General features: G+C 45.2%; 1 protein-coding gene and 1 pseudogene across 1 annotated transcript in view; one reads left to right on the top strand and one right to left on the bottom strand.

Annotated features, from left to right (window-relative positions):
• Nucleotides 1-19,787, bottom strand: part of LOC144697805 (uncharacterized) — a 174,435-nt gene that overhangs the window by 79,114 nt on the left and 75,534 nt on the right.
• LOC144696882 (uncharacterized) lies at nucleotides 5,542-16,824 on the top strand (annotated as a pseudogene).

Here is a 19,787-nt window from a genome sequence, read left to right as displayed (position 1 = left end):
CCAGGAGAGAAAATCATTGGCTCATTGATTTTATTCTCGCGCTGCACACAGGAGATGGTGACTGTCCCGGGTTAATTACCGCCATCGTTTGAAGGGCAATGTGCTGCTGGGCGCACGCGCTGCCATCCTAACAACATAAGAATAAGAACATCAGAACTAGGAGCAGGAGTTGGCCTGTCGGCCCATTGAGCATGATGCACCATTCAATGAGATCATGGCTGATCTGATTGTGGTCTTAACTGCACTGCCCGCCCCTTATTTTGATGCTTAAATGAAAAATTTGTCTAACTCGGTCTCAATTAGTCTTTTGGTAGTAAAGAACTTGAGTGTTGCTGAAAAAAGAGACATGTGGAAGCTTTTCATCTTGTACTCATCGGGGCACTTCGCAAGAATACCAATGTAAGGAAAAACAACTATATATACTGTATGTAAAGAGAATGCTGATTGGTTGGCAAGTGGACTCTGATTGGTAGAGGCGTTGCTATGCAAAATGCACTAGTGATGGTGACTGACAGTTAACTGCAAAGCATTGTTTGAAATTTGAACCAGTTTGACCCTGATTGGTCAAGGCATTGTCCTGAGGAACGAGTCAGCAAATGGCTGTCACTTATTTTGTTTAGCTGAAACAGGCGCAATGTGTGTATATGTTTTTTCTTTCTGCAAAGAACAGAGCCCTATAATATATGTAGCTTCCAGTACATGCAAATGCACCACACTGCAAGCCCAACTAAGAATCTTAAATTGGTTATCAATGTAATTTTTAGCACACTGACGATTATTTAGCAAATGTTGTCCAATCACGGAATCACATCTAATATTGGACACTGTTTTGAGCTTTGCAAACACAGGCTGGTTGGGTATGGTCTGTTTGCAATGCTTGGCAGTTAACTGTCAGTCACTATCACTGGTGCATTCTCCATGGCAATGCCTCTACCAATCAAAGCCTACTTGCCAACCAATCAGCACTCGCTTTGCATGCAGTATATATAGTTGTTTTCCCCTTATATTGGTATTCTTGCCAGCTGTCCTGTTCAATGCAAGATGAAAAACTTCAACATGTCCCTTTTTTTTTAGCAATACTCAACTTTGCATCTATTCAATAACCAGACCTCCACTCCTTGCTGGGGAAGAGAGTTCCACAAACTAATGGATGCCTGAGAGAAGAAATTTCTCCTCACTTCAGTCTTCCGCATCTCAGTCAAAATTATTGAAAACCTTTATTTTTAAATTGTGCCTCTTTGTTCCATATTCTCCCATGAGGGGAAAAAGCCCTCTCAGGATCCACCCTGTTAAGTGCCCTCAGAATCTTACAGGTTTCAATAAAATCACCTCTCATTCTTCGAAACTCCAATGAATACAGACCCACCTTGCTCAACCTTTCCTCATGAGGCAAAGCCTCTCATTCCAGGAATCAGCCTAGTGAACCTTCTCTGAACTTCTTCCAATGCAAATATGTCCTTGCTTAAGTTATCTTGGACCAGGCAGCAGGAGGAGAGAATATTGTGAATTTCTATCCTGGACTGACAGTGATGGATTCTGGAACCCCTTTTACAGGGGTTAGGATGGGAGGATTTACACACAGCAAACTCAAATCAAGAGAAATGTTTGTCTCTTCTGAATTTGTACCTGCATCTGACACTTATGACTTTTGTAATCTCCTTTTACAGAGAGCTAGAAGATTTGAGGTCTGTGAGATTTTTCTCTGACTCCAATGCTTCTGATATCTTTCCAGCTGCAGGCTCCAGCAGGAGATTTTAAATTTGAAAACAGTGAAATTGTTTCAGGGGTGAGTATTATTGAACATTCATCGACAATTTAGAGCTTTTACTGCTGCGCTCTGGTCCCATGTCTCTGAGGCTGGTGTGGCTCCTTTACTGTGGATCTGAATCCATGTCCATCCATTGCTCTGCTTCACCCCTACCCTTCACAATCACCTCTCTACCGTTGTATGGCTCCATCTGCCTCTAATGATGGGTGTATTTTAACCATGTTTAGTATTTTACTGTTATTTTCACCAACTGTGTCTAAATGAGGCTTCCACTGCTGCCCATCCCCCCAGCTATTCACTGTTGATTTACCAGCTTTATCTTCCCATGGCCAGGAATTATTTTTCCTGCACTAGAGATCATTTCTCTCCCACTTCTGAGCTTATATTGACTGTCAAATTCTGCTTCATTTGTATTCCCCATAATTCATTCTGTACACCCTGAAATGTTAACTCTTTCTCTTTCCACAGTTACTGCCTGACCTGCTGAGTATTTCTAGCACTTGCTCTTTTTATTTCAGATTTCCAGCAGCTGCAGTATTTTGGTTTGGTTTTATTGCAGGCATTTCTCACAGAACCGAGTCTGGGAAGAGAGATGAACCAATTAAGAACGGATTTGTATTTGGGTGGGTGTTGATTGGAGAGGTTGGTCCCTGGCCTCCAGTGTTAGTCTTTTTCATGCAGCCATAGAATGATTACAATACAGGAGGCCATTTATCCTGTCATTCCTGTGCTGGGTCTGTGCAACCGCAGATCAGCTAGTCCCACTCCCTGCCCTTTCCTCATAGCCCAGCTTTTTCTCTTCAGGTACTTATCCAATTTTATTTTCAAAGCCTTTGCTGTATCAGTTTGAGTTGGAGTGGAGATGGAGGAGAAGCTGCTGGGTTTAACCACAAGGACCTAGCAATTTCCAACGTGAAATTGTCAAAGGGAGGTAGGTTCTGGGGAAGATGAGGTTGTTGAGCAGACACTGGCCATGAAATGTAAAAGATCATTGTTTTAGGAACAAATATTTCTGTAGATGCTTTTAATCTATTCTATAAATGCATACTTATAAAATTTATTCTGGGGATTTGGGCGTCACTAACAAGACCAGCAGCAGATATTTCCCAACCACAGTTACCTGTGGAGAAGATGATGTTTGACCTTCTTGAAGCACTGCAGTCCGTGTGGTGAAGGTGCTCCCACAATGATGTTAGATAAGGAGTTACAGGTTATTCACCAGTGATGAAGAAGAAACAATAATATATGTCCAAATCAATAACAACAATATTGCAACTTTAATGTAACAAAATGTTCCAAGGCATTTCCCAGAAATATTACAAAGCAACATTTGACACTGAGCCACATAAGGAGATATTAGGGCAGGTGACCAGAAGCTTTGTCAAAGAGGCAGGCTTTAAGGAGTATCTTAAAGGGAGAAATTGAGGTAGAGAGGCAGAGAGGTTTAGGGAGGAAATTCCAGAGCTTACGGCCTAGGCAACTGAAGGCACGGCCACCAAACAGTTAAAATAGGAATGCTCAGGAGGTTGGAATTAGATAAGCACAGATATCTCAGAGGGTCATGAGACTGATGGAGGTTACAGAGACAGGGAGGGGCCATGGAGGAATTTGAAAATAAGGATGAGAAATTAAAAATTTAGATTCTTCTTAACCAAGAACCTTTGTCGGTCAGCGGGCACAGGAGTGATGGGCGAGGAAGACTTGGTGTGAGTAAACACAAGGGCAGCAGAGTTTTGGATAGCCTCAAGATTACAGAGAGGTTGAATGTGGGAGGCTGGCACGGAGTGCCTTAGGATAGTTAAGTCTAGAGGTAACAAAGGAATGGATGAGAGTTTCAGCAACAGGTGAGCTGAGACTAGGGCAGAGTTGGGCGATGTTACTAAGGTGGAAACAGGCCGTCTGGGTGATGATGAGGATGTGTGGTTGTAAGCTTTTTTCATTATTCATTCATGGAATGTGGGGTTGCTGGCTAGGCCAGCATTTATTGCCCATCCCTGATTGCCCTTGTTCAGAGGGCAATTAAGAGCCAGTCACATTGCTGTGGGTCTGGAGTCACACGTAGGCCAGACCAGGTAAGGACAGCAGATTTCCTTCCCTAAAGGACATTAGTGAACCAGATGGGTTTTTTTTGTAGTAAAAACCCATCTGGTTCACTAATGTCCTCTAGGGATGGAAATCTGCATTCCTTGTACTGGTCTGGCCTACATGTGACTCCAGACCCACAGCAATGTGGTTGACTCTTAACTTAGGGATGGGCAATAAATGCTGGTCTAGCTAGCGATGCTAACATCCCATGAACAAATAATTTTAAAAAAGAGCTCATCTTGGGGTGAAATATTACACTAAAGTTTTGAACAGTCTGGTTCAGCCTCAGACAGTTGCCAGTGAGAGAGATGAAGTCAGTTGTTAGGGAATGGAGTTTGTAGTAGGGACTGAAGACAACACTTTCAGTCTTCCCAGTATTTATATGAAAGAATTTTCTGTTCATTCAGTACTGGATGTCAGACCAGTCAGGAGAGTGTGTGGCTTCAAGGGGAACTTGGAGAGTTGGTGTTCACACACACCGGCTACCCTGGTCCTTCTAGGTGCTGGAGGCTAGTGGTTCAGGAGATTTGTCAAAGTTATGGTCGAGTAGTAGGTATATAAAATCCCTCTTCTTCAACTGCTGCCTCTCCTACTTCTCTCTCTCTCTCTCTCCTTCCATAGAGACCAGAGTCTTGCATTGACCCGGTCTGGGTGGAAGGTTCCATTAATAAGAACTAGGAGCAGGAGTAGGTTATTCAGCCCCTCGAGCCTGCCCCGCCATTCAATACGATCATGGCTGACCTCATTTCGGCCTCAACTCCAATTTCCCGCCCACTCCCCATAACCATTCAACCCGTTACTAATTAAAAATCTGTCTATCTCCTCCTTAAATTTATTCAGCGCCCCGGCATCCACTGCACTCTGAGGTAGTGAATTCCACAGATTCACGACTTTGAGAAAAGTAATTCCTCCTCATCTCTGATTTAAATCTACCACCCCTTAGCTTAAAACTATGGCCTCTTGTTCTAGAATGCCCCAGAAGAGGAAACATCCGCTCCACGTCTACTTTGTCTAGCCCCTTTAGCATCTTATATACCTCAATTAGATCTCCACTCATCCTTCTAAACTCTAGCGAGTATAGGCCTAAACTGCTCAATCTCTCCTCATAAGACAAGCCCCGCATCTGTGGAATCAATCTAGTGAACCTCCTCTGAACTGCCTCCAATGCAACTACATCCTTCCTCAAGTAAGGGGACCAAAACTGTGTACAGTGCTCCAGGTGCGGTCTCACCAATGCCTTGTACAGTTTCAGCAATACTTCCCTATTTTTATACTCTATTCCTTTAGCAATAAATGCCAAAATTCCATTTGCCTTCCTTATTACCTGCTGTATCTGCATACTAGCTTTCAGCGATTCATGCACGAGGACACCCAGACCCCTCTGCACTGAAGCATTCTGAAGTTTCTCTCCATTTAAATAATAATAATAAATAATAATAATTCCCTGAAGGACATTAGTGAACCAGTTGTGTTTTTACGACAATCCAGCAGTTTTCACGGTCACTTTTCCCTGGTGCCGGCCCCACAAATTACCAGATTCATTCAGCTCAGTTTCACAACCTGCCTTTGTGTTTCTGCGGGTTCTCTCTCACTCCCTTTTTTCTGTTTTACATCGATTTCACAGGATATTAGAAGGGGAGGATTTGCAGCCCAATTTATCATAATGTGAATGTCACCGGATTTTGAACATGGAAGGAGAAAGCACTGTTCACAGTGGAGAGAAACCATACACTTGTTCTGTGTGTGGTCGAGGCTTCAGCCAATTATCTGACCTATCAGAACATAAATGCAGTCACAACAGGGAGAAGCCGTGGAAATGTGGGGACTGTGGAAAAGGATTTAATTATCCGTCTGACCTGAAAACTCATCGGCGCTGTCACACTGGGGAGAGGCCATTCACCTGCTCCGAGTGTGGGAAGGGATTCACTCAGTCCTCCCACCTATTGATACATCAACGTGTTCACACTGATGAGAGGCCATTCAGGTGCTCTCACTGTGGGATGCGTTTCAGGCGATCATCTGACCTCACTGTACACCAACGAGTTCACACTGGGGAGAGGCCGTTCATCTGCTCCGAGTGTGGGAAGGGATTTACTCGATCATCCAACTTGCTGATACACCAGCAAATTCACACTGGGGAGAGACCATTCACCTGCTCCGAGTGTGGGAAGGGATTCAATCATTCATCTGACCTGCTGCAACACCAGCGCGTTCACACTGGAGAGAGGCCATTCACCTGCTCTGAGTGTGGGAAGGGGTTCACTTGTTCATCAGACCTGCTGACACACCAGCGAGTTCACACTGGGGAGAGACCATTCATTTGCTCCAAGTGTGGGACAGGATTTGCTCGCTCATCCACATTACTGAGGCACCAGCGAGTTCACACTGACGAGAGACCTTTTAAATGCCCAGTCTGTGGGAAGTGTTATAAAAGCTCCAAGGAACTGTTGTCTCATCAACGTGTTCACACGGATGAAAGACCATTCAGGTGCTCTCTCTGCGGGACTGGATTCAATCAATCATCTGACCTCACTGTACACCAGCGAATTCACACTGGGGAGAGGCCATTCACCTGCACGGAGTGTGGGAAGGGATTCACTCAGTCATCCAATCTGCTCAGACACCAGCGAGTTCACACTGTGGAGCGACCGTTTAAATGCTCAGACGTGGGAAGTGTTATAAAGGTTCCCAGGAACTGATGTCCCATCAACGTGTTCACGCTGACGAGAGACCATTCAGGTGCTCTCAATGTGGGACTGGATTTAAGCGATCATCTCAACTCACTGTACACCAGCGAATTCACACTGGGGAGAGACCGTTCAGCTGCACAGACTGTGGGAAGGGATTCACTCAGTCTTCCGCTCTTCTGAGACACCAGCGAGTTCACAAGTAATTACCGTGATTGGATTTTACAGCTGGTCACATCCAGGACTGGGCCATGTTCTTTGGGGTCTGTTTTTGCTGATGTTCACAGAATCACAGAATTTTAACAGCACAAAAGGAGGCCATCCGGCCTATCGTGTCTGCACCAGCTCTGCAAATGAGCATCATGGCCTAGTGCCATTGCCCTGCCTTTTCCCTGTACCCTTACACATTGTTTTGATCCAAATAACCATCTAATGCCTTCTTGAATGCCTCACTTGAACCTTGCTCCACCGCACTTCCAGACAGAGCATTCCAGACCCGAACCACTCGTTGTGTGAAAAAGATTTTTCTCCTGTCCCACTTGCTTCTTTTATAAATCACTTTAAATCTGTGCCCTCTCTTTCTTGATCTTTTTACGAGTGGGAACAGCTTCTCCCCATCTACCCTGTCCAGACCCTTCATGATTTTGAACATCTCTATCAAATCTTCTCTTAGCCTTCTTCTCTCCAAGGAGAACAGCCTTAACCTCTCCAATTTATCCCCATTGCTGAAGTTTCTCATCCCTGGGATTATTCTTGTAAACTCCTTCTGCACTCTCTCCAATATCTTCACATCCTTCCTATAATATGGTGCCCAGAACTGAACACAATTTTCCAACTGAGGTCTGGTGAGTGTCTTATATAAATCCAGCATAACCTGCCTGCCCTTGTACTCTATGTCCCTATTAATAAAGCCCAGGGCACTATAAGCTTTACTAATTGCTCTCTCCACCTGTCCTGCCACCTTCAGTGATCTATGCACATATACACCCAGGTCTTTCTGCTCCTATATCCCCATGTTCTTCCTACCAAAATGCATCACCTCAAATTTCTCCGCATTGAACTTCATCTGCCATCTATCTGCCCACTCCACCAACTTGTCTGTCCTCTTGAAGTTCCACACCGTCCTCCTCGCAGTCCACAACACTCCCAACTTGCATATCGTCTGCAAACTTTGAAATTGTCCCCTGCACACCAAGATCTAGATCGTTAATATATATCAGGAAAAGCAAGGGTCCCAATACCAGCCCCTGGGGAACTCCACTACAAACCTTCCTACAGCCTGAAAAATATCCATTGACCATTATTCTCTGCTTCCTAGTTTTCAGCCAATTTTGTATCCACGTTGCTACTGTCCCTTTTATTCCATGAGCAATAACTTTTCTCACAAGTCTGTTGTGTGACACTGTGTCAAATGCGTTTTGAAAGTCTATATACACCACATCAACTGCATTACCCTCGTTCACCTTTTCTGTTACCTCTTCAAAAAACTCCAGCAAGTTAGTTAAACTTTAGTAATCCATGCTGGCTCTCCCTTATAAACACATATTTTTCCATGTGACTACTAATTCTATCCCGAATAATTGTTTCTAGAATCTTGCCCACTACTGAAGTTAAACTGACTGGTCTGTAATTGCTGGGCTTATCCTTGCAACCTTTTTTGAACAAGGGCATAATGTTTACAATTTTGCAGTCCTCTCGCACCACCCCTGAGTTTAGGGAAGACTGAAAGACTATGGCCAGTGCCCCTGGAATTTCTACTCTCACTTATTTCAATATCCTTGGATGCATCTCATTTGGTCCCAGTACCTTGTCAAGTTTAAGTACCGATAGTCTATTCAACACTTCCTCCTTATCAACTTTGAACCGTTCAGAGTCTGTCACCATGGCCTGGGTAGCATCTACTTCCGTGGTAAAGACGGATGCAAAGTATTCATTTAATACCTCAGCCATGGCCCCTTCGTCCATGTGTAAATTCCCTTTTCGGTCCCCAATCAGCCATACTCTTTTTACCAACCTTTTACTATTTATATGCCTGTAGAAGACTTTGGGATTCCCCTTTATGTTGGCTGCCAGTCTCTTCTCATAATCCCTCTTCGCTTCTCTCATGTGCTTTTTCACCTCCCCTCTGAACCTTTTGTATTCCACTTGGTTCTCAATTGTATTTTCTACCTGTCACAAGTGCACTTTTTCTTTTTATCTTAATTTCAATCTCCTTTTTCACCCAGAGAGCTCTGGATTTGTTAGCCCCACCTTTCCCTTTAGATGGAATATAGACTCATGACATTTACAGCACAGAAGGAGGCCATTCAGCCCATCGTGTCTGAGCTGGTCAACAAAGATCTAACTACACTAATCCCATTTTCCAGCACTTGACCCATAGCCCTGGAGGCTATGGCAACTCAGGTGAATGTCTAAATACTTGACTGTGCCCGAACCAATACATTTTTTGTCCATTGTTCAGCTACAGTTTTTCCTGCCAATCTTTTGTTCCAGTCTATCTGGCCCAGCTCCATTCTTGCTCCATTGAAGTCGGCTCTTGTCCCGTTAATTATTCTTACTCTGGATTGCCTATTGTGCTTTTCTCATCATCACCCTAAAACATGCAATACAATAATCACTGTCTCCTAAATGTTCCCCCATTGACACTTGATCTACTTGGCCAACCTAATTTCCAAGAACCAGGTCCAACAGTGGATTAGACACATACTTCTGGAGAAAATTCTCCTGAACACAATTTAGGAACCTTTGTCCCTCTCCGCCCTTTACACTATCACTGTCCCTATCTATATTCGGGTAATTAAAGTCCCCCATTATAACTGCTCTATAATGCCTGTATTTCACTGTAATTTCCATGCAAATTTGTTCCTCTACATCCTTCCCACTAGTTGGCGGTCTGTAGACTACACCAAGCAATGTAATTGCACCCTTTTTGCTCCTTAACCCGAGCCAAATTGATTCTGTCCTTGAACCCTCTGGGACATCCTCTTTCTCCAGCACTGCAATGCTCTCCTTAACCAATCCCGCCACCCCTCATCCTTTCCTTCCTTTCCTGTCTCTTCTGAACACCTTGTACTCGGGAATATTTAACACCCAGTTCTGCCCTTCCTTGAGCCAGATCTGTTATTGCCACAACATCACATTTCCACATGGCAGTCTGCACCTGTAACTCCCCAATCTTATTTACTATACTCTGTGCATTCACATGCATGCATAACAACCCTGATTTGGCTTTTGTTACTTTCTCCCTGACCCCGACTCCACCTATTAACTTACTCTTCTCTATACTAGTGCTCTCTGTCCCTCCCAGTATTTTGTGCACCCTGGTATTCCTCTCTAATATTTTTTCTTGGTTCCTACACTCCTGCTGAGCTAGTTTAGAGCCCTCCCAACAGCACTAGCAAAACGCCCTGCAAGGAGCTCAGTCCCAGCTCTGTTCAGGTGCAACCCATCTGGCTTCTACAGGTGCCATCTCTCCCAGAGCCTGTCCCAGGAATCTAAAGCCCTCCCTCTGGCACCACTTTTCCAGCCATGCATTCATCTGCCTTATCCTCCTACTTCTGTAATCACTAGCACATGGCACTAGGAGTAATCCGGAGGTTACTACAGCTGAGGTCCTGCTTGTTAATTTTCTACTTAGCTCCCTAAATTCTGATTGCAGGACTAAATCCCCCTTCTTCTCTAATTCTTTGGTACCAATGTGGACCATGACCTCTGGCTGATCAGCCTCCCCCAGAAGAATGTCCTGCAGCCGCTCTGTGACATCCTTGACCCTGGCACCAGGGTGGCAACATACCATCCTGGAGTCACTTCTACGGCCACACAAACACCTGCCTGTTCCCCTAACCAATGAACCCCTATCACTATTGCCCTTCCTTTCTTCTTCCTCTCCTCCTGTACAACTGAGCCGCTTGTGGTGCCACAATCATGACTGACTGCACTCCTATGAGGAACCAGCGTCCTCACCAGTTTCCAAAACGTAAAACTGATTTGTGAGCGGGACCCCAGGGGACCTCTGCACTACCTGCTCACTTCTCTTGGACTGCCTGGTGGTCACACATTCCCTCTCTGTCTCCAGGCCCTTAAGCTGTGGTGTGACGAGCTCTCTGAACATGCGATCCATGTAGCTGTCAGCCGAGCAGATGTGCCACAGTGACTCCAGCCACCGCTCGAGCTCTGAAACCCAGGGCTCAAGTTTCTGCAGCTGACAGCAATCCCTGCACATGTGGTCAGCTAGGACACCGGTAGCGTCCATGACTTCACACATATTACAGGACACACATTCCACTCGATTGAGCTGCCCTGCTATGTCTTAACTCTACTTCCCTTATGTTAACTTTATTCTACTTTGAATCATTTATTTTACTTTATTATATTAACCCTAAATTTCCCTTATTCCTGGCGCTTACGGAGTCATAGTCATAGAGGTCTGCAGCACAGAAAAAGGCCCTTCGGTCCATCGAGTCTGCGCTGGTCAAACAAGTACCCAACTATTCTAATCCCATTTTCCAGCACTAGGCCCATAGCTTTGTATGCCATGGCATCGCAAGTGCACATCCAAATACATCTTACATGTTATGAGGGTATCTGCCTCTACCACCCTTTCAGGCAGTGAGTTCCAGATTCCCACCACCCTCTGAGTGAAAAAATTCTTCCTCACATCCCCTCTAAACCTCCTTACCCTTACCTTAAATCTATGCCCCCTGGTTATTGATTCCTCCACCAAGGAGAAAAGTTCATTCCTGTCTACCCCATCAATGCCCCTCCTAGTTTTATACACCTCAATCATGTCCCCCCTCAATCTCCTCTGCTCCAGGGAAAATAACCCCAGTGTATCCAATCTCTCCTCACAACAAAACTCTCTAGCCCAGGCAACATTTTGCTAAATCTCCTCTGCACTTTCTCTAGTGCAATTACATCCTTCCTATAATGCGAATTCAAGAACTGCACGCAACACTCTCGCTGTTGCCTAACCAGCATTTTATACAGTTCCAGCATAACCTCCCTGCTCTTATATTCTGTGCCTCAGCTAATAAAGGCAAGTATCCCATATGCCCTCTTAACCACCTTATCTACCTGTCCTGCTACCTTAAGGGACCGGTGGACATGCACACCAAGGCCCCTCTGATCCTGGGTTATTCCCAGGGTCCTACCATTCATCGTGTATTCCCGTGCCTTGTTTGTCCCGCCCAAGTGCATCACCTTACCTTTATCCAGATTAAATTCCATTTGCCACTGAACAGCCTGTCTATATCCTGTAATCTAAGACTATCCTCCTCAATATTTACCACCCCACCAATTTTCGTGTCATCCGCGAACTTACTGATCAACCCTTCTACATTTAAGTCTAAATCGTTTATATATACCACAAACAGCAAGGGATCCAACACCGATCCCTGTGGAACCCCACTGGACACAGGCATCCAGTCACAAAAACACCCCTCGACTATCACCCTCTGCTTCCTGCCACTCAGCCAATTCTGGATCCAATTTGCCAAATTGCCTTGGATCCCATGGGCTCTTACCTTTGTTATCAGTCTCCCACACGGGACCTTATCAAAAGCCTTGCTGAAGTCCAAGTAGACTATGTCAAATGCATTGCCCTCATCTACACACCTGGTCACCTCTTCAAAAAATTCAATCAAATTGGTCAGACATGACCTCCCCTTAACAAAACCATGCTGACTGTCCTTGATTAATCCCTGCCCCTCCAAGTGTAGATTAATTCTGTCCCTGAGAATTGCTTTCAGTAGTTTCCCACCACTGAGGTTAGACTGACAGGCCTGTAGTTCCCTGGTTTATCCCTTCCTCCCTTCTTGAATAATGGTACCACATTGGCTGTCCTCCAGTCCTCTGGCACCTCTCCTGTGGCCAGAGAGGTATTGAAAATTATTGCCAGCGCCCCTGCTATCTCCTCCCTTGCCTCATTCAGCAGCCTGGGATGCATTTCATCCGGGCCTGGAGATTTATTTACCTTTAAGCCTGCCAGACCACTTAGAACCTCCTCCCTTTCTGTACTAATTTCTTTAATTATATCACAGTCCTTTTGCCTGATTTCCATAGCCACGTCGTCCCTCTCACTTGTGAACACCAACTCAAAGTGTTCACTTAGAACCCTACCTATGTCTTCCGGCTCCACACACAAATTACCACTATGGTCCTTAATGGGCCCTACTCTTTTCCTTGTTATCCTCTTCCTTTTAATGTACTTGTAAAATAACTTTGGATTTTTCTAAATTTTACCTGCTTCTCAGTAAAATCTAAGTATAGCACCTTGTTTAAAAATATTACAATTTCCTGATTTACTCACCAGTTCCTACTTACCAAGGCCACCTGTCTTCTTTCTGAGGAAAGGTAGAAAAAGAAAGGAGCATCTACTCCCTTCTACACCAAATTCCCTCAGTCCCCAAACTCTACTGAAGCATTCAACTGCAGCCAAAAACAGTACTCCACTGCAGACAAGGTCAGCACTATAAGATAACCGACTTTTATACTCTCTGAACCTAGCCTCTGAAAACCTGATTAAGCCAGTTATCTAATTAACTAGTTGCAGCTGCAAGCAGAGCCTGTATGAGCCCTGTTTTAAGGCTGGACTAAAACTCACCTCCTTCCAACCCTAACAGCAAATTTCAGTTAATTGCTAAATTAAAGAAAGAATAGACTTTAGATAAAATTTATCCCTTAATTTAACCCTTAAACTTCCTCAGTCCCCAAACTCCAACTGAAGCACTCTACTGCCGCCAAAAACAGCAGTCCAGCCCAGTTATAGGTGTTAATATTGTGGATAAAAGTCAATTAAATCAGCTGTGTTAAACACAATCTGTTGAGTCTTTTTAATAACTCAAACACAAGTTAGTTCCTTTTGAACTGCTCTCCCTCTTCCCTGTCTCCTCTATCCTCACTCCAACAAGTGTGAGGAGCTCATGAATCTTCTTTGTCACTAAGATTGAGACAATCAGATCAGCTTCCTCTGCTGCTTTTCTCCTTTCTACTAACCTACTGGGCCAATCTGCCTCTAAAGTTCTTCCTTTTCTGACCCCTGAACTCACATCGTTCTCCAGTTTGTCTCCTATTCTCTATGTCCCTCAGTGCTCATCTTGTCCATGAGACCTGCCTTCTGCTCCCTTGACCTCATTCTCACTAAACTGTTGACCACCCAGCTTCCCCGTGTTAGCTGATATTGTTAACCGTTCTCTCTCTCTCGGTACTGTCTCTCTCACCTTTAAATTCACTGTCATCACCCATTCTAAAACAAAACAACTCTTGATCTCACAGTTTTTGCAAACTCCAGCTCCAACCTTCCTTTCTTTTCCAAAGTCCTTGAACTTGGTGCCCCCCAAGGATCGATCCTTGGCCCCTCCTATTTCTCATCTAGATGCTGCCACTAGGTGACATCATCTAAAAGCACCATGTTAGTTTTCACTTGTACACTGACAATGCCCAGCTCTACCTCACCACCATCCCTCTCCATTCCTCCACTGTTAGTAAATTATCAAACTGTTTATCTAACATCCAGTACTGGATGAGCAGAAATTCCTCTAATTAATAATTGTTGTTGTCACTACAAATTCTGTTCCCTAACTACCGAGTCCATCCCTCTCCCTGGGAACTGTCTGAGGCTGAACCACACTCTTCACAATCTTGGTGTCAGATTTGACCCCAAGATGAGTTTCTGACCACATATCTACACCATCACTAATACCAGATATTTCATTCTCCATAATATCGCCTGTCTCCACACCACCCCAGCTCATCTGCTGCTGAAACACTCATCCATGCTCGTGTTACCTTCAGATTTGACGATTTCAATGCATTCCTGGCCATCCTCTCATATTCATTCCACCCCCACATGGCTCTAATTCATGACAATTCAGCATGCATTGAGCGGCAGGGTCAACCCTATCTAATAAACTCCAGAGCTCAATATAAAACAGCGAACGTTATCCCCAGACCCGAATGTAAAACAGTGAACATTATCCCCCAGACCCAAAATAAATCAGAGGTCATTCTCTGTCTGTCCAGTTATTTCTTTTAGTCAGCCCTTGAATTGCTTGCGCATTGTTTCATCAGGTTCCCACATTTCACTAACAAATGTTGAAATGTTTGTTTCACACCCACAGGGTTTCATCTGTTTAAAGCCACAAACAGAAAGGTCCAGTTTTCTCCTGGAGTTTGAGACAAATCAGCTTTCAAAATGATGCAAAGTTTCAGTCAATGAGGGAGATCCGGGCTCAGCCCCGCCCCTCATTCACTCCTATTGGTTGTAGGACCAGCCCCTCCTGCCCTGTCCTCCAGTCCCGACCCTCCGACCCCGGAGCAGCTGTCAATCACTCGCCGAGCATTGTGATCTGGAACATGCGCAGTGCGGGTGATGTCCATGGACAGACGCTTGTTTGTCTCATCTTCAGGCAGGAAGGAGGCGGATAAGTGGAGGCAACGTTAGGGGCAGTGGGTGGGAGGGGAGGCTTCACAAACACCCGGTGGAGGCCTCAACACCCCCAATAAGAAAGTACCGGGCCCGCCTTTGCACCAAACGGAACGACAGCTCCGGGCTTTCTCCCGGTGCCAGGCCCGAGTGGACAAATGTGGGTTAATGAAGGAAATGCAGCAATGGGTTTGTTAATGAGAAATCACCTTTAACTCACTTTACTGATCCTGGAGCAGGAGGAGAGAATGGTGTGAATTTCTATCCTGGACTGACACTGATGGATTTTGGAAATTCCTTAGAAGGGGAGGATTTACAGACGGGAAAGCCAAACAGACCTGGAGCTTGATTCCTTTCCTTGAAGGACATTAGTTGGGTTCAGCTCCACAAATTACCAGATTCATTCAGCTCAGTTTCACAACCTATGTTTGTCTTTTTGTGGTTTCCCTCTCACTTTTCTTTTCTGTTTTAAATCAGTTTCACGGGGTAATAGAAGGAGAGGATTTGCAGTCGGGAAACTGAAACCAAACATCACATCAGGAGCTGACAAAGTCTCTCGATTCATCAGGACTTGAATATCATCAGCCTTTGAACATGGAAATAAAAGGCACTGTTCACACTGGGGAGAAACCTCGGAAATGGGGGGACTATAGGAAGGGATTCAATTACCTGTCTGAGCTGGAAAGTCATTGGCGCAGTCTCACTGGGGAGAGGCCATTTCCTACTCTGAGTGTGGGAAAGAATTCATTGATTCAGCCAACCTGCTGACACACCAGTGAGTTCACACTGAGGAGAGGCCGTACACCCGCTCCAAGTGTGGGAAGGGATTCATTAATTCATCTGACCTGCTGACACACCGAAGAGTTCGCACTGGAGAGAGGCCATTCATCTGCGCCAAGTGTGGGAAAGGATTCGCTCAGTCATCCACCCTGCTGATCCACCAGTGAAGTCACACTGGGGAGAGACCATTCACCTGCTCTGAGTGTGGGAAGGGATTCACTTGTTCATCCAACTTGATGAGATACCAGCGAGTTCACACTGACAAGAGACCTCTTAAATGCCCGGATTGTGAGAAGTGCTATGTAACTTCAGGTAAACTTATGTCCCATCAAACATATTCACACTGATGACAGACCGTTCAGGTGCTCTCACTGTGGGACTGAGTTCAGGTGATCATCTGAACTCACTTTACACCAGCGAATTCACACTGGGGAGAGACCATTCCTCTGCTCCGAGTGTGGGATGGGATTCACTCAATCAACCAATCTGCTGTCACAACAGCAAGTTCACACTGACGAGAGATCTTTTAAATGCATAGACTGCCGGAAATGCTTTATAAGTTCTGGGGAACTGATGCGCCATCAACGAGTCCACACTGACAAGAGATCATTTAAATGCTCAGACTGTGGGAAATGCTATAAAAGGTCTGGAAACTTGATGTCCCATCAACGTGTTCACACTGACGAGAGACCGTTCAGATGCTTGCACTGTGGGACTGGGTTCAAGCGATTGTCTCAACTCACTGAACACCAGCGAGTTCACACTGGAGAGAGGCCATTCACCTGCTCCGAGTGTGGGAAAAGATTCACTCAGTCATCCCACCTGCAAACACACCAGCGAGTTCACACTGGAGAGAGGCCATTCACCTGCTCCGAGTGTGGGGAGAGATTCACTCGGTCATCCACCCTGATGAGTCACCAGCGAGTTCACAAATAATTACAGTGATTGGATTTTGCTGTTAATCATGCCCAGGACTGAATCATGTTCATTAGGGTCTGTTTCTGCTGATGTTAATAAACTCCAGCCCAGTTATAATGGTTAATATTTTGGATAAAAGTCAAATAAATCAGTTTTGTGCTAAACGCAGTGTGGTGAATCATCTAATATCTCTAACAGATATTCCTTTTGAGGGGCTGTCCCTCTCCCCTGTATCCTCCATCCTCACCTCCAACAACAAGTGTGAGGAGCTCATGGAGCTTCTTTGTCACTAAGATGAGACAATCTGATCAGCTGCCTTTGCTGCTTCCCTCCCTTCCACTAACCCACCTGGCCAAACTGTATCTGAAGTGCCTTCTTGTCCATGCTCTGCACTTGCATCTTTCTCCAGTTTCTCTCCTATCTTCTATCTCACTCAGGGCTCATCTTGCCTCTGAGCCGTGCCTTCTGCTTCCTTGACACTATTCTCACTAAACTGCTGACCATCCAACTTCCACATTTTAGACGATATCCTTAATGGTTCTCTCTCTCTTTTGGTACTGTCCCTCTCACCTTAAATCCACTGTTGTCTCCCATCATTAAAAAAACCTTCGACCCCACCGTCCTCCCCCTCTCTTTTTGATGATTTTGCACTTGCTGGTAAACTGTTAGATCTTTAATTTTTTTCAAGTTTGGATAAAAGGTTACTGACCTGAAGCATTCACTCTGTTTCCTTCTCCGTAGATGTTGTTTGACCTGCTGAGGTTTTCCAATAGTTTGTTTTGAGGTCATGTGAACATACGAATTAGGAGCAGGAATAGGCCACTCGGCCCCTCGAGCCTGCTCTGCCATTCAATGAGATCATGGCTCATCTGATTGTAACCTCATTCCCGTCTACACCCGATAACCTTTCGCACCCCCCTTGCTTATCAAGAACCTATCCAGCTCTGCCTTAAAAAAATTCAAAGACTCCCCACCGCCTTTTGAGGAAGAGAGTTGCAAAGACTCATGACCCTCTGCGAGAAAAAAAATCTCCTCATCTCTGTCTTAAATGGGCCACCCCTTATTTTTAAACAGTGACCCCCTAGTTCTAGGTCGGATTTCCACCTGGAGTATTACAGTATTTTGTTTTTGGGTCAGAGTGGATCAGTTTTTTCTGGAATGAGACAACAGGAACTGTCCCCCTGTTCGACATGAAACTAAACTCACTGTTAATTCCTCATCAGTAACAATGTTAAACACAAAGTTTCCAGCCAGGATTGAACCGGGGACTTTCTCATGTAAAGTAAACGTGATAATCACTGCCCTGGGGAAATGAGTGTGAATCCCCCCCGGACAGAGGGGAACTGACCATCCATCTCTAGCTCTAATTCCCAAACAGAAAATGCTGCCAAGAATCAGCAAGTCAGGCTGAGTCTGTGGCCGTTCTCAGCGTTTGAAACCGTCACAATGCCCGGGTGATTGACGGCAGCTCTGGACCAATAGGGAAAGGGAGGGGGGGGAAACTGGAGGAACGCGCAGGAGTGGCTGGTCCTCCAACCAATCGGAGTGAATGAAGGGGCGTGGCTGGGCTGTGACTGGAGCATGCGCAGTGCGGGTAATGGCGATGGGCAGACGCGTCCACAATGGGTAAAGGGAGGGGGGGACGGCGGGGCGGAGGGAGCGATGGATCTGGCGGGTGGACGGAGAGGCTCCGGAAACATGTTGTGTAAACCGCAAACCCCGGAAATAAACTGACCGGTCCCCCTCCCCCGTTTGCACCGAGCGGGGCCGCAGCTCCCAGATCAATGAAGAGCCGGTTTGTATCAGGCTGGGCATTGGTTCTTTTATCCATTCACGGGATGTGGGCTTCACTGGCTGGACCAGCATTTACTGGTTGCCCTTGAGAAGGTGGTGGTGAGCTGCCTTCTTGAATCGCTGCAGTCCATGTGGTGTAGGTACACCCACAGTGCTGTTAGGAAGGGATGTTGACCCAGTGACAGTGAAGGAATGGGATATATTTCCAAGTCAGGAAGGTGAGTGATTTGGAGGGGAACTTCCAGGTGGCGATGTTCCCATCTCTCTGCTGCCCTTGTCCTTCTAGATGGTAGTAGTCGTGGGTTTGGAAAATGCTATCGAAGGAGCCTAGGTGGATTCCTGCAGTGCATCTTATAGATGGTACGCACTGCTGCTACTGTTCGTTGGTGGTGGAGGGAGTGAAGGTTTGTGGATGGGGTGTCAATCAAGAGGGCTGCTTTGTCCAGGATGGTGTCAAGCTTCTTGAGTTTTGTTGGAGCTGCACTCATCCAGGCATCCTTTGCTCCCTCGGCTTGACACATTTATTTGTCTGGCTAAAAGGATAGCCTCTTCCCTAATGTTCACAATTAAAGTGGTGGATTCCCCAGGAGATGGCTGACATTTAAGGGGACAGTAAAGTAATATAGGACAGAGATATGCCTGGTGTTATTATATGGTATATATTAGATATATTATTTATGATTCTGTAATAAAGTTAATTTATTATTATTTCTAGTCTTGTAACATAGCACTGTGCTATGTTATATATTTTGAGTCAGTCATTATGGCACAGAAGGAGTCCATTCAGTCATTCAAATCCATGCTGATTCTCTGTAGAGTAACCCAGTCAGTCCTATTCCTCTTCTATATCCCCGTTCCCCTGCAAGTTTATTTTCTTCAAGTGCACACCCAGTTTCATTTTCATATCATTGACCATCTCCACTTCCACCACACAGTGAGTTCCATGTCTAGCAGCCTGCCTGAACATTTTCAGGTCTGTGTCCTGGACAGAAAGCGATGAGCATGGATCTGTTAGGTCAGCAGATTGAGATTGGATGGAGAATATGTGGGATCGAGATTGACAGTGTTTGGGGAATGAAAGTGGAAGGAATGTTCCAAAGAAAGTAGACTTGTGTGTTCTGAATTTCTATCCTGTACTGACAGTGATGACTTTTGTAAACTAACTCCATTTACAGGATATTAGAAACGGAGGATTTACAGACAGAAATCGCAAACCAAACATTACATCCAGACCTGACTTGATTTATGGGAGCTCAATATCATCAGCCTTTGAACTAGAAAGAGAAATGTTTGTTCTGTCTGCTTCAACAGATTTTAAACATCACTGTGTCTG

Source organism: Cetorhinus maximus, chromosome 23, assembly GCF_964194155.1.
Source record: "Cetorhinus maximus chromosome 23, sCetMax3.hap1.1, whole genome shotgun sequence".
Taxonomy (NCBI): domain Eukaryota; kingdom Metazoa; phylum Chordata; class Chondrichthyes; order Lamniformes; family Cetorhinidae; genus Cetorhinus; species Cetorhinus maximus.
Note: the sequence above shows the minus strand (reverse complement) of the source record. Positions and strands in the feature narration are given on the sequence as shown.